The sequence below is a fragment of the Antedon mediterranea genome, chromosome 1, assembly GCF_964355755.1.
Source record: "Antedon mediterranea chromosome 1, ecAntMedi1.1, whole genome shotgun sequence".
NCBI lineage: Eukaryota > Metazoa > Echinodermata > Crinoidea > Comatulida > Antedonidae > Antedon > Antedon mediterranea.
The window spans coordinates 12,226,978-12,243,358 of record NC_092670.1 but is presented as its reverse complement, the minus strand read 5'-3'; the positions used below and the strand labels follow the sequence as shown (position 1 = coordinate 12,243,358).

General features: G+C 34.2%; 1 long non-coding RNA gene across 1 annotated transcript; it reads right to left on the bottom strand.

The window, feature by feature from the left end:
- Positions 1-13,124: 13,124 nt before the first annotated feature.
- On the bottom strand, positions 13,125-14,206 carry LOC140046628 (uncharacterized). The gene is made up of 3 exons (XR_011844816.1): positions 14,116-14,206; positions 13,639-13,758; positions 13,125-13,454 (listed from the first exon to the last, which is right to left on the bottom strand). It is a non-coding gene; the product is annotated as an uncharacterized lncRNA (long non-coding RNA).
- Positions 14,207-16,381: the final 2,175 nt, after the last annotated feature.

Genomic DNA, 16,381 nt, shown 5'->3' with positions numbered 1-16,381 from the left:
GCTCGACTTAACACTCTCAAACAAAAAAAACACGACACTGCAGGGACTGCAATAGCACTGTGTTGTTGTTGTGCCAAATTGTTACCATTAATATATCCATTTACGCATGAAAAAATGACCAATCTACGTTTTCACTCCTCACCAACCAACGAAATCAATATAACTTCCACTCGATTCAAATATTGCAATATGTCTGAGGTCTGTATATGCGTGTCACGCGTTGATTAGGACAATATAGTTCAACAGTTAAATTTATTTTTCGTTAATATAGAACACAAAGCTGAAATAAACTTTATATTCGTGTTACAGTAAATTGGGCAATAAAATAATATTAATCAACTTTCAATGTAAAACAAAACCTTATGACGCCTATTGTCACTAACATGAACGTCATAACATTGTTATATAGTTGTTTTTTTAGAAATAGACAATTACAATGTCAAACCGAGGACGTCATCCTAGTATAATAAATTTCGTTTATTGGTAAATAATCAAAGTGAGCATTTGCTAATAATACACAAACACATTTCTAATGGCATGTAAAGTAATGACGTCATTTCTATGAATAACCTTTTGACCTGACCATGAACTGAATTCTCTAATTTGAGGTGTATTTTCGTATGTTGCGATTTTATTTTTATTACAATCGTGATAACAAATTACGCAATATAAAATGTAAATTTTTCTTTAAATGAAATATATTTCATCGCCCGGAGGTATCTTTTCTATGATATATTTTTTTTAATTCATCCATCATTCATAATATCTATGTATTCATTATTTATGTTATTCTGTTATTCATTCATTGTTGGCGCATTTATACATTTATCCATACATACATGTTTGTTCATCCTTAACTCACTATTTACAAAGTAAAATCAGGGACTATTCTCTCCTGCACATTCATTACTTATTTTATTACACTTTGTTTAGAAGGAATCCAATTCCTTTTAAAAACAAGAACTAGGGTGATATCATCATCGAGACTTCGGTCCGGGGACGATTCGGCCCGGGAACGATTCGGCCCAGGAACGATTCGGTCCGGGAACGATTCGACCCAGATTCGGCCCGGGAACGATTCGATCCAGAGATGATTAGGCCCGAGATGATTATATTTTCGAATATGCATTTTTTATACACAAATTATTCGATAATATTAATCAAATATGTTATTGAAATATGGTAGTTCAAAGATAAAAGTCCACACAAAATGTGTATTAACAATCATTGGTTGGTCTAAAGTGGGACGTTTCGCGGTTCTACTGTTTTCTATTTTTACGGTATAATTTCTATAGAATGAAAAATCAATCTTTTAACTTATAAAATGTTTTCACCATTCAATTCGGAGCAAAAAAATCATTTCAGAGCTTTTATCCAATTAAATAACAAAAATTCTACTGCGATAATTATGCAGACACTGACTGATCCTTTGTTTTACGATTACCGAGCCGTCAGTTTTAACAAAATATAATTTTCAATTTATAGAAACCTAATGAAATAATGAGTTTTTTCATGGATAATTATTCAAAAATTCAATACATCGCGAGTTTTGAAATATTCTCGAATTCATCTTATAACTCAAGGTGATGACTGACTTCAAACGAAAAGTGAGAAAATTTCTAGAAGCTACAAATACGAAATAGATAATGTAACTCTAGAATTTGTAAAAAGCGTTCGTCAAAATTAGAAGTAATTTTAGAATTTATAGCTGTCTAACAACAGATTTGTGTAAATTATAGGCGATTAATTTCAGCTAATTTAGTTAAACAAATATGTATTCACTTACTGACAAATCCTTTAAAATGTTTCGGAGAAAACCTGATAAAATTAAAAAGAAAAAATAAAAATACATCAATCTGTAACATAACAGTCAAAATATTCTGTCTGCATTAGTTTGACCTATTGGTGCTTTACTAAACTTGTAAAATGGTGGGTTATTGGTGGCGATATAAGAACATTATTTATTTTTTTTTTTTAAATTAATTATATTTTTCATTTTTTAAAAACACAAATAAACAATAAATACTAATGTTGAACATTTTCCTTGGCTGGCATTAGCCTATAACGTCCTGGTATCAAAAATTCCACCTAGTCCACCTAGTCCACCTACGCTTTGGAAACTTCCGATGGAATCCATGGCATGAAAGTAATTTCACTCTTCTCTCGATGGAGGAGTGCAAATCAATTAATTTTTACATGGCAAAATGAAAATAATCTAACTCTTTTCTGGCGAAATAGTGCGTGAAGGTGAATAATTTCCTAGTGGGAGAGTGAGAGTAATTTCTCTCTTTTCTTGTAGAAGGAGTAAAAGCAATTTCTCACTTTCCCACTGGTAGAGTGAAAGTAATTTACTTTATTGTTATATTCGAAAAGTTAAGGTAAAACAAATATCGGGTTTGCTCTGCTTATTTAACAGTGGTGATTTTATAAGTAAGTATGGCACATGAAGTACAATCGTTTTTACGTATTAAGGATCTATATTGACGATTAGCCTAACTACAGCTCATATGCTATAATTTAAGTGTAAAGCCAAATTAAGCTATCGTTTTTAGCAGTGATTTATTGATGTGCGATTTAACATTAATCAAGATCGATGTTATCTTATCCGTCACGTTCTTTGCTATGTCTTTAAGATCCGGCCACAGAACAAATCTGTTTAAAACTTTCTGTAGACATATCTATAATAATACTGCATTTTTAGTGGGCGACGAAAGACAAATGTGCAATTAGAGTCACTTATCTCTGCCCTCTAGTCGATTCCCGCGAATTTAAAAATGTTTCCGCAAAGAAAAAAAATCGCACTATGGGGCCTACACCCTTTATTTTTCCACTTTTTAATTAGCATGAGTGCTCAGGAACGTATATGACTTATTTTCAGAGTTCAAATTGTTTGAACATTTTTAAAAAAAGGAGAAACATTTCGAACTACTTTTCTCTGACGCGAAAAAGCTCAAGGAACTAGAGTTTATTCCGTCACAGAGACGAAATAGGCCTAGCGCCGTAGTTAGCAGCACCGACATGACCTGACCAGAGGGAGAATCATGTACTTGAAAAGTGTAATTGAGTGTAATCCTAGTGTATTGAGACGAAATTGTTTGTGGGATGCGTTGTGTAAGAAATTAGAGTATATTTTCAGTAACATCACAAAGACACATGTAACACGCATGCGCAGTTGCTAATGACGTTCATTAACAAAATTACAACCAACATAATATAATTTTATATCACAAAATTATATCTATCTACCATTATTATTCTTATAAGAAATAATGATAGAAATAGCTTTAACCTTCTCTATTTCCTGTAAATCCCTCTCACGTCACATTGATTTGGCGTTTTAAATTTCAATACTCAACAGTATGTATCATGTAAACCATAGGATGCGTATGATGTAATTCAATAATAGAATAATGCCATTGAAAACTCTATATTAAGTGTTCAAAACTACATTTTGTTTTATTTAAAAGTTTTGTAAATTAAAGCATTTGAATTTTCCATTGCATTCACTTTCATTTCAAAATAAAAGCAAAAACAATCTTTTATTGACAAATAGAAGGCAAAAGAAAGTTGAAGTAAAATTACTAGACGGTAACTTTAATGTATATCCACCTATTGTGAACATACCGTACCAGTTCGCGAATAACTTTTTTTAAATTAGTGTCTACACAAATATAGTCTCATTGAAATAATTCTCTGCTAGGCATATTGTTATTATTAGCTATATATACCTTATTGAGAAAATAATAGGATATTTTTAAATTATTTTCTTAACATAATAATCTTTAAAAACAAATCAGAGCGGTGGTTGACAGTAAACTTGTTTTATTAGGCATTTTCAACATCGCTACATCATCAATATGTTCTCAATGTGTTGGTCTATCGCATTATGTAATGTAAACATGATGAGAGTGAGCAATGTTTTATAACATAATCAGTCGCGTAATTACCTATTGTGATCGTATCATAACATCACGTAATGTAATTTTGTAAGATATCTAAAGCCGTTATTGGAAGTGAACTCGAAAGGAGGACACCACCGTCGCAGTTGAAGAACTGAGTGTAAAATATATGTTACAAAACTCCAATTACCTGAATTTGATGAATTTGAAACGAGTGTTTCGCTTAACTTGTGAACAAGATCGATGCACGGCTTATCGGCCGGACGGACTCCCTCAGGTACTGAGTATTATTTATGGAACGCTGAATAGGAATATATAGATCACAAATTGATAAATTCCACTATGTACTCCTTCCATCATTTCAAAATAATTAAATCTAATATCTTCATGTATATCATATTTAACAACTAAAATACATTAGCCCGAAATTAAACAATGTTTAACATTTTGGTGACGTCGACTTTCCCACCGATATGGAACACAGATTATGTTTCATTTCTTCTAAATTTAAATCTACGCCTAATGATTATATTAAACAGTGTGCCCTCCATCATCTGAACCTTGCCTGTTAGCGTTTCATACCTGACTTAATTCGAACTAAAATTAATGTTTACATTCCAAAACGTTACTTTTTTTCCACTAATTGATATATTTGTACTTTATCAACATTGATATGCGAGACTCAAATGTGCCAGTTTATCGCTCCGATTAATCATAAGATCAATAAATTGTGTAACAACATGAAGGTTTAAAATTTATATTTATGTATTTGGAACAAATTGCGTTTGATTATGGATGCTCCCAAACCTCCCCGCCTGATTTCTTCTCAGATTCCGTCTCCGACATATTGAGAGATAAAAAATGGAGACTTTAACATGTTTTTCACGCTGCTGCTCTAGCCCGCTACGTCCCATTAGGACTACTCAACCAGAAGCTAAAGCAAGCAGCAGTTATAGTTCTAAGGACGACAGTTTTGCGAAAATGGAAACTCCACTATAATTTATAGATTCCACCTGCTACAGTAGACCCAAAAAACGTCTGGGAAAAGAGTCTATTAGGACATGTCGTGCTAAAATTACAAATCCCAAAGCATTTCTGGTATATTCACTGTCAGATATTCATTGAATTATTATCGAAACAGGCCATTAAAGTTTGTGTTTGTAATAGGATACTTCACACTTGAAATATCTAGAGTGATGAAGTGACCCCCAGACTTGGCCTTAGCAATAAAATTAACTAAAGTGACAGAAATTGAGTATTCACTTCTGTCACAAAAAAATAATATTTATTCACATATAAAAAGAGAAAAGAACCCCAAAAACCATTATCTGACAGACAATTTAAGTATTTGTTGCTTTAAATTACATTTTTTCAGGTAAAATAACTATTATGTGACAATAAAATGACACATTCAAAAACATTTGAAATAAAACATATTTTTCAATAAGCGAGCAACGTTTTTTGTAAGAAATATTTCTTGTTTATTACATGAATCTATTCCATGATTCATTGACAAATAGAACTGACATTTCAGAGAACATTACTCCATTAAGTCCATCTTGTTAGATTTCCGGTCTACACTACGGAAATTGGCTCCTGTCAAAAAAAGACAATTGAAGAGACCAGTAGACATTTATTAATAAAACAGTAACTCAGATGTTATAGAAGTACGCGCATACAATGTGATGAAATTGCACTACTGATTATGACAAGCGTGCAATGGTTGTCAGTTGGACTAGGCCTATACTCTACGACAATTATAGACGGACGGCCACCACACGTATGTCGTCCATGGCGACGTAAGGCCACTTTACACAGACGAGCGGTAACTGTAAAAAAAAATATCGAATCCGTGTTATTTCCTATGACCATTTACACACAACGCGGAGCGGACGGGCGGTTTCCACGTGGGACAAGCTACACGGTTTTTCGCTTACCGTTAACGTTTGTCTGTGTAAATTAGCCTTAACAGTACAATTTCACGGGTTGTAAATCTTAAAGTGGAATTACATACGCGGTAACCTATCTCTGAGTTCAAATAAGCAAAAACCACATCCTCGTCAGTTATTATAATAAGTCTGTAGTATTTGTGTAGATTTGGTATGGATTTTAGCTATGGTAGTTCTGCCCGCATGGCGTGATGGGTAATAAACTACACTATCAAAATAGTTTGATAAAAAAAGTGTGATGTGCCCAAATACGGCAATGATATTTTAAATATGGTAATGATATGACATCATCAGGTCCATATGGGCATATCACATTTTGTTGACATATACAGTTTGATAATGTAGACATAGCTTTACATCCATACACTGGTCACATCTCTTTAATATTGCACTTTATCAAACTAGTACCCCTTTTGAGTAAAAGTAAGTTAAGGTATATAGTTGATGCACCGGTAATCTGCATGAATAGGCCTACACTTAAATAAATAATAATAAATAATGCGCCCTGTTATCTGAGCAATCTCTTACGGGTGTATAGATGTGCTAAGAGAGGCCTGAGGTCCGAAATAGATCACACTAGATTGGATCACTGTCTCGAAAAGCGGACCTCTGGAAATAATACTTTCTCAAAATTTGGACCGGTGATGTGGAACGAACTCCCGTCTGTGATCCGGGAACAAACCACGGTTTTAAAATTTAAAAAAGCCCTCAAAACACATCTATATCCTAAGAAGTGACTCATTGTTGGGTGTGCTGATGTAAAGCGCTTTGATTATTTTATACTAATTTAGAAAAGCGCTATATATAAATAAAATAATAATAATAATAATAATAACATGCGTTGAGAAGATATAAGAAGATAAATAACGTTTTATGTATTGACTTGTTAGCGAACATTCTTTGTAGGCCTTATTCTGTGTTTTGTACTTCTGTTAAGGAGATGCTACTTCATTGTTAATAATGGCGAAATAGAACCTGAAACTGTAACGCTAAAACCGTCAGGCAGATTGCATGACGGTACTTGATCTTTGCTAATTTCACATATTGGTTTCATCTAATGTTTTCCACTGTTTGTATTACATTGAGTATCATGCCGTCTACTTGTCGTTTTCGCATACCTTTATGTAAAAATCAATTTAAAATAAGCTATTAAGAAATGTTAATTGTGCCTAGGCCTATTTTTAGTTTTGCATCATCGGAAGAGATGACAACGAGGACCATTAAGGCATCTCTCCTGACAAACAATATCTAGAGAGCTATTTTGGAATTTCAAAGCCAATATGAGATTTTCAATAAAGCTTCATATCTTAACGGTATTGAGAAATAATTGATACTAAAACAAATCAAAAGTTCATAGTATTAAGTTATTTTCTCTTAACGATACTGAGACAACAAAACAATATGACTGTCGCGTGTGATGTATTTGATAATACACTTTTCCACAGAATAAAACATGCTGGAAATTTCGGATAAAAATAAACGTTTTTATATTATACGAATGACCATCGTTATACGTACATGGGTGTGTATATAGCCTAAAGCGTGGTTTCCACTAGCGAAGCAACGTAACGCAACCTACGCAACGTTAGAAAATGCCCTTACAATAATTGTGTTTGCCCCCGCCTGCGTGTAATCAAACCCGCGATGTTTACAGCACTATTGCGTCATCGGTTCCCACTTGTGATTACGCAATACACAACTTTGCGTCGCTGCGTTACGTTACGTTCTAGTGGGAACCACGCTTTATTAACGTGGAGTTCTTAAGTATACATATAATAGTAAAGCGTGGTTCCCACTAGGACGTAACGCAACGACGTATTAACGCAAAGTGCTGTATTGCGCAAGTGGGAACCGACGACGCAATAATGATGCAAACATCGCAGGTTTGATTTCACGCGGGGGCAAACACAATTATCGGAAGGGCATTTTCTTACGTTGCGTAGGTTGCGTTATGTTGCGTCGCTAGTGATGAAGTCACAAGTGGGAACCGACGACGCAACGCAACAGTGCTGCAAAAATCGCAGGTTTGATTTCACGCAGGCAGGGGCAATTGGAAGGGCATTTTCTTACGTTGGGTAGATTGCGTTACGTTGCGTCGCAAGTGGGAACCAAGTTTTAAGCGTGGTTCCCACTAGCGACGCAACACAAGGACGTAACGCAACGCAAGTGAATTGACCAATCACAAGCGATGGCTTATTCGCTTGTGATTGTTAACTGTCTATAACTTCGCTTGTCATTGGTAACGCTTGCGTTGCGTTTACGTCCTTGCGTTACGTTCGAATTTTCCACTCAAAACATTTTAACGCTATAAAGCACATTTTCTCCTCTCGTACTAGCACATAGCAGCATTCATTAATAGGCCTGTATCTGAAACCATACCAGATACTATGTTGTGACGACGTGTGTGTTAAAACCGCTTTAGTACGCATGCGTCAACTTCAATCTTTGCATCACAAATTTAGAATTTGAATCCATCTCTGGAACCATCCGTTCATTAATTAGACTTAACCAAGCTTACTCTGAGCCTATTTCCCTTTTTACAGAATTCTCGTCTATCAATATATGTTGTACCTCGAGGACAAGATTTTTCTTCAAAATCGCTAAATTGGATTTTTTTCATGAAATATAAGGTAATTTGTTTAAAATTTGTATTAGCATTGAGTTCACGTTTTAACAGTTATATTATTAATCGTGATGGCTAGTTTGCCTTTAGAAAATGTAATTAAGCTTTACCTCGCCTCTTAACTTAAAAACATTCGAATATATTTGGCGCTCAGATATGGATAAAAATAACATTTGTGACGTCATCAATATATCGATTTCACTAGAAATAAATTATTAGGCATCTGTTGATACATACATATAAATAGTATAGAGGGCGCTGCAATTTAAAATGATTACGTAATATAGTCGAATGAAATGTGATACGTTGTAATCCCGTTGTTGTAAAACATGAAAACAATATTAATAATTATTATGCACGCTTCCCCTCCATTGGACAACAATAGCGATTTAAACAAAAACTGAAATGTTCCCAGATGCAATTAAAGCTTGGTTCCCACTAGAACGTAACCCAAGGACGTAAACGCAACGCAAGCGTTTTAACCAATGACAAGCGAAGTTATAGACAGTTAGCAATCACAAGCGAATAAGCCATCGCTTGTGATTGGTCAATTCACTTGCGTTGCGTTACGTCACTTTGCGTCGATACGTCGCTGCGTTACGTTCTAGTGGAAACCACGCTTAACCACCACATATCGTCTGTATTAACAGTAAATCCGTAATGCCAATATCAAAATGTCACTGAAAGATTCGACTTTTAACAAAATAATAAGTCTCTCGTATCACCTTCTGAAAAATTGAGGTCATATATCAGTTCTGTTCATGTTTTAAAACTCTTTCCAAAAAGCACTCAATTTTACAAGTCACGTCGCTTACTATTACCCGTCTTAATGTATAAATAGTATATAGAAAAACATATAAATATTGATTGATATGATATTGAGGCCGAATTAATGGCTGTTGCGGATTAAAAGTACTAAGAGATGACACTTAAAAAGTTTAAAAAAGATTAAAGGGTAGTGCATTTAGACACTTGAAGCTATGAAGATGTTTTTAACACAATCAATCAGTCAATCAACGTGGATCTGCCAAGAGTGGTTCGTTCTTAAACAGCGTCTAATGTCTACTTGCTTAGATTATAAAGCTTATATTTCAGATTTGTCGTACTATATTCAGATCATCATTGCATTATTAAGTAAACTTTCTACATAAATGTGCTCGCTTCTCGTACGATCAACGATGGCCCGCCTGTTAAAATCAATAATGCATGTTGTTTCGATATGAACATTTTATAGCGGCATTTATCATCGAAACAAACATCACATATTTGACAACCTCGTGTTCTATAATTAGCTTTGCTTCTGTTGTTAAGAATCCTTTTTAATCTACAGTAATTCGATTTATAACATCAATGGATAAATAGGTTTATCTTAGAAAGGTAAAAGTTTTTGCAAAACATCGTGCTTGGAAACCGATGATTTTCCGATGACGTATGGTACGGTTTGGTAAGATTTGTAATATATAAATGGCATGCTTTGATTTAATACGCAAAGATATGATGTGTGAACATGTTGTTAGGCTTCTGATGATTTGTCCTTAATGATTAGTATTATGTTATAATTATTATCAGTGAGTGAAACAGCACGACTCAGACGTGCGCGTTCGAATACTGGTGTTGATACTAACGTTACCTATTTGCGCGCGTTTAAATATTGGTAATAATGCACACATACTAATAATAACGTTATGTTTGTATGCGTTCAAATATTAATGTCATTTTTACGCGCGTTTTCAATAATGATAATAATCTTACATCTCTTCTACGCGCGCATTCAAATACTGATAATAACGTTACGTCTGGCAGGGGCAAACACAATTATTGGAAGGGCATTTGCTTATGTTGCGTAGGTTGCGTTACGTTGCGTCGCAAGTGGGAACCACGCTCTATGCTTGGTTCCCACTAGCGACGCAATTTTGCAGCACTATTGCGTCGTCGTTTCCCACTTGTGATTACGCAATACAGCACTTTGCGTCGATGCGTTGCGTTCTAGTGGGAACCACGCTAAAAGCTTGGTTCCCACTAGCGACGCAACGTAACGCAACCCACGCAATGTAAGAAAATGCCCTTTCAAACATTGTGCTTGCTCCCGCCTGCGTGAAATCAAATCTGCGATGTTTGCAACACTGTTGCGTCGTCGGTTCCCACTTGTGATTACGCAATACATCACTTTGCGTTAATACGTCACTGCGTAGCGTTCTAGTGGGAACCACGCTTTGATAATAATGTTACGTACGTACGTATTCAAATACTGATATGTTACGTCTTTTTGTACGCGCGCGTTTAAATACCGATAATGACGTTGCGTCTGTTTATGTGTGTTAACTTTGTGTCTACCAGTATTTTCTATACTATAGTTACGTGTAGAATTTACTCAGGTAAAAATTAAAAATAATGACATGAAACGGTAAACTAAAATCACGATTGTATCAAGTTTGTGATAACATTCACCAACTACCGCATCATTTTAGGCTATTTGTGTTTAACGATGTAATAATGCCGCCATTTACCCCCTAGTACTCCGATGTTGATCAACGTTGATGCTCTCTCGTCACGTTCATGTTAGGAATACCAATGCATTTAAGTACTAATGTATCTGTAATAATACGTATGCTTAGATCGTAATATATATTTTCATCTAAATCTTTAATTTACTCGTGAATGTTATACTGTATTTAATAGATAACGACATGCAGCCTAGTCTGGACTGTTAATGTCACTATGTTTTCTAACATTTAGTCACTTTATGATTAAAGTTGTAAATTATGTTCTAACACCACAAATAATAAAATAACATTTAATTACATCGTAACGTTTTAAGTGCATTAATAGTGAACATAATCAATTAGTGAAAAGTAACCTTTTTGTTAAACCACCGATTATTTGACATAAGAGCACAATTTAATTATATTCAAGTTCAAGTTGAACTTTATTTAAGAATAGCACATGACTGTTCTTCCCTAACACCAAAACCAAAATACCAAAATGTGTTTATTTCTTGTTTTATTCTTTATTCCAATATGTTTAAAGAGTAGAGAGTTGAAGTAAGAAGTTTGGTATTAGAACCATACCTAAGTAACCTGTTGAATAATAAAGAATAATTACATTTAGCCAAAGTTGCCGTCATCAACCAATGTGAAATAATAAACAAGTAATACTTAAGTTTTAATACAGATATTTTATTAGGCCATGATTCGTAACAATTTTTTTGATTTTTCAATGTTTTTCTCATTTTCATATTATGTACTTAAAATCCAATTCCATTTTAATATAAGATGTTCTTTTTATGTGATAACTTTTTTATATGTGGAATATTTTGTAAAATCTTACACAATTTAGCCTTTGGCTACAATGTAAATTTTCGTTTTATTGAATAAAACCTTGAATATGAATAGAATAGAAGATAATTCCAATCTAGTGCTCCTTTATATTACATGCTTTTGTATTCTGATTTTGGCAAAGGTTTTTTTTTCCAATTCAAGCTTGAAATGATTAGTATTTGAAACCCATGTATGTATGTTGATTTATTGGTTAAGCTAATTCAAGAAATGAAATCTAGATGCAACGTTTAAAGATGTATTGTCCCCATGAAAAAAATTTTTTTTTCAATATTTTTGTTGAATAGGCCATTTTAATTGCACATAAAAGTTATTCACTTTGACCTCAATTTGGATTGAAAAAAATAATTTTTTACACGGGAAAATCGCAATTTAATGCAAAAATTAACCAACCGGAAGCTATTTGTCTGGAAGACAAATGTGTTCCGGTTTAATTTAACCCTTGACCTGAGTTAGCTCATAAATATTCATATTGTATGGATACATCGTGTGGATGATGACGCTTTCCAACCAAATCAACACAGCCAACAACGATAGCAATGCCATGCGTGCGAGAGAGTCGAGTAGTGATGCGAGACGAATCTTGAAGAAAACACGAAAACTATAGCTAGCAGAATGCTAAGTTAGAATTACAGTTGGTAACTTTGATGTTGAATCTTATTCATTTAGGTGAGTTTTTGTTTCGCTAACAGGAGAGGCCTAGCTAGGCCTAGGCCCGAATTTGCTGCTACTGTACTACTAGGCCTAGTACTACTACTAGCACTCGAGTAGCCTAACTGCTGCCTACTTCTGTCTCTAGAAGTAGAGTGTAGTAGGCCTAGGCAGTACACTGCTAGCTAGGGCTACAGTAGACCACCACCAGAAGGGATGTATTTTTGTTTTAATCATGATGAATTGGTTTAATTTTTAAAGATTTCAACTATCTATTCGGCAGTGAAAATTAAAAAAAAAAGAAAATCTAAATATTGTTTTGGATGTTTTACTGATGCAATATTTTAAAAATATTTTCTGTATCAAATGCAATAGGTTCAAATTAACATTCCGCAAATAAACATTTTATGCAGATATTTTGACACAAATTTCTTTTTTTTTTAGGTTGATTGATTGAACAATAAGAGCAAGTAGTGAGAAACATAAAATGTATCGTACAGTGGCAACATTCACAATTTATTGAAACGTTTCTTACTATTAAAATGACACTTTGTAATGGATGTGAGCGATCTTAGAAGACTATAGCTGTCGTAATTACTGCCACAATCAACACATTGATAATTAGTAGACAAATTGACACAAAAAACAATACAGGAATTCAATAAGATATACTGTATATATATATTTTATTAACTCCTTTTGCACTGTAATATTTACAGTAAAATTATGAAGTGTAAGTAAATTTGAAGAATTTATCCTGTGTACTGTTGTAGTAGTTTTTTTTTATTTATTGAATGTTATGTTTACAAAATAATATACTGTACATATAATACAAAAAAAAATATACAATATTTTACAAGCTGGACAAGAACATATTGGCTGAATGCAGCAGGAGAGTCAGAAATATTTTTCCTGCAATATCCAATCATATTCCAATACCGAGTCTATCATTGTTGTCTTTGGGTGACCTCTGTTCCAGTCTTCATCAGCTCAACGTCTTTAAAAAAAGCAAAGTATGAAAATCTGGAAAAAATAGATCATGCATATTTAGTGCAAAGTTGGGCTAGTGAAATTGCTTACTTTGACATAGTCAAATAAGTATACTACCTTTCTATGGTAATTAAAACACATTACTTATAATGTTATAACTTATAAAAATAGAAAATAAATATTTGACTTACTACAGTACAGAGAACATTTGTTTGTGTTGTAAAATGGCTAAGCTGGCTTTTCCCCTCTGTCTACTTGTACAGTGCTGCTGGAAGGTTCTCAATTTCAGGCTTGTATTGCAACCATTTTCCCTGAAAAATGTTTGTTTTATTTTTATCATAAAAATTAGTTAAACAAGCTTCAACTGTAAATATATATGGTACAGCAAGCTGGCTGTATTTTCGGAATGTAGCTAAGATTGATGGCATATAGCCTAGGCCAGTCTATGAAGAGTACAATGTATAGGGCCTAGCTGGGCATCTTCTGCATGGACCCGATTGTCACAGTCTGCTTGCTACTAGCCTAGTAATATGCAGCAGCATGTATTAATTATTCTAGGCCTAGCCCTGAACTGAAAAAATCCCAGGCTAAGTTAATTAATTTACCTTCCTTTTATTATTGCGTTATATATATTATTATATTTAAAAAAACCGTCTAGGCCTACATACCGACAAATTAACAGCTCAGCTTTACATATTTATACGATCAGCCATCCCAGGGAAACCCACAGTCGAGTCGCGTCGATCTCTGGTGGTGTTGTTGTACCCGTACCATACAACGTGCATCGTTCATTGTTAGATCAGATCTCTGCTGTGTGGATGCTCATTAACATATCATGCATATGTATGAGTTAGCTCTACCGGCCTAATTTCCGAGCCGATGAGTTCGAAAAAATGGTTAACTTATTTTGATTTTTTTATAAGCGAAATCAATATTTTTTTCGGATTTTTTTTCGGTGGAAGTGAATAACTTTATGTTAACTACAAAACGGTCTATTCAAAATTTGATTTTTTTCATCTTTATTTTTCATTTTTTGGGGGACAATACATCTTTAAACAACAAAAACTTATAGAAATTGTAATTATCGTCTGCCATAAAAGATAAACTGAACGCGCTCAACAGACATGTTATCGTTGTGTGATAAAATAATATTAACAAGTCTAATCATATGCATCGTAATCCATTTTGCAGTAAAGTCTCTTAATCAGGTAACACTTTATCTCATGTGAATAATCTGTGGTTCAATTCTGTCTCCTCAGGTGTCTTAATTTCAATATATAGCCCAAATACTAACTTATATGAATCCAGTCATATCTGAAAGTTCAACATAACTTAATGTTAAAAAAAATACTATATGTTGATTAACATAGGCAACATTCACATGTAAATTATTCCAATTTCTAATTCAGGAGATAAAAGTTCACATTCTAATTAAAGATGTATTGTCCCCCTGAAAAAAAAAATTGTGTTGAATATTCCATTTTAATGTAACATAATTGTTATCTTCTTTGACCAAAAATTGGATCAGAAAAAAATATATTTACATGAAAAAATGTAATTTAAAGCCAAAAATGGTCAAATTGGCTGCCAGCCAATAGATTTTTGGTTGAATTTTTGTCATTTAACATTTTTTTTTCTATGGAAGTGAATAACTTTATTAAAACTACAAAAAATACATTTTTTATGTTTTGAATTTATTTTTTATAATTCTTGCTATACTACTAATTGGAACCCTGATTAGGACATTTTAGAGATTAATATCGAGTTTCTATCACATCAACTGTCATATTGAACTCTGCTTATTAGTGCTTGATAATTGTACCATTTCAGTCTTCTACCACCGTTTCTCTTACTCTCGTTTCTGCACTACTCTGTGTCTGCAACATGAGTTTCTTCTACCATGGAGTAATTACAGTACTCCATGCTACTACTGTCATTTCTGCTACTGCCGCTTCTGCTACTAACCTTTCTGCTACTGCCGCTTCTGCTACTAACCTTTCTGCTACTGCCGCTTCTGCTACTAACCTATCTGCTACTGCCGCTTCTGCTACTAACCTTTCTGCTACTGCCGCTTCTGCTACTAACCTTTCCGCTACTGCCCCTTCTGCTACTGCCGCTTCTGCTACTGCCGCTTCTGCTACTGCCACTTCTGCTACTGCCGCTTCTGCTACTGCCGCTTCTGCTACTGCCGCTTCTGCTACTGCCGCTTCTGCTACTAACCTTTCTGCTACTGCCGCTTCTGCTACTGCCGCTTCTGCTACTAATTTTTCTGCTACTGCCGCTTCTGCTACTAACTTTTCTGCTACTGTCGCTTCTGCTACTAACATTTCTGCTACTGCCGCTTCTGCTACTAACCCGTCTGCTACTGCCGCTTCTGCTACTGCCGCTTCTGCTACTGCCGCCTCTGCTACTGTCGCTTCTGCTACTGCTACTGTTATTTCTATTACCGCCGTGTGGTAGTGTGGTTTGGTTTCTGATCTACGATTTTTCGCTTCTTCTATAGTAGACTGGTGGCATATGACAAAAATAGAGCTAGAAATACCGTTTGGGAATGTTTCTTCTACGACTGTTATTATTATCACCTCCATCATCAAGGAGGTTATAATTTTGTCCAAGATATTTGTGTGTTGGTGTGTTGGCCTTTTTCCATGATAACTTCAAAACTAAAATAAGAATCTTTACCAAATTTAAACAACATATTAGATATGTGGTCACGAACGACTCTGGAACAATCCGGACAACCAATTCTGGACTATTTTTGTTTAGTATAATTTGTTTACAAATTTTTGGCTGTACGTCAAAACCAGAAGACGAATCTTTATCACAATTCTTGATCTTCTTTCTCTTGATTACTCTTTTTATATTTTTATTTTACTGTATTTATTTTTTTATTTTACCTTTTACACAACCGTTTATGTTTATTGCTTTTTGTTT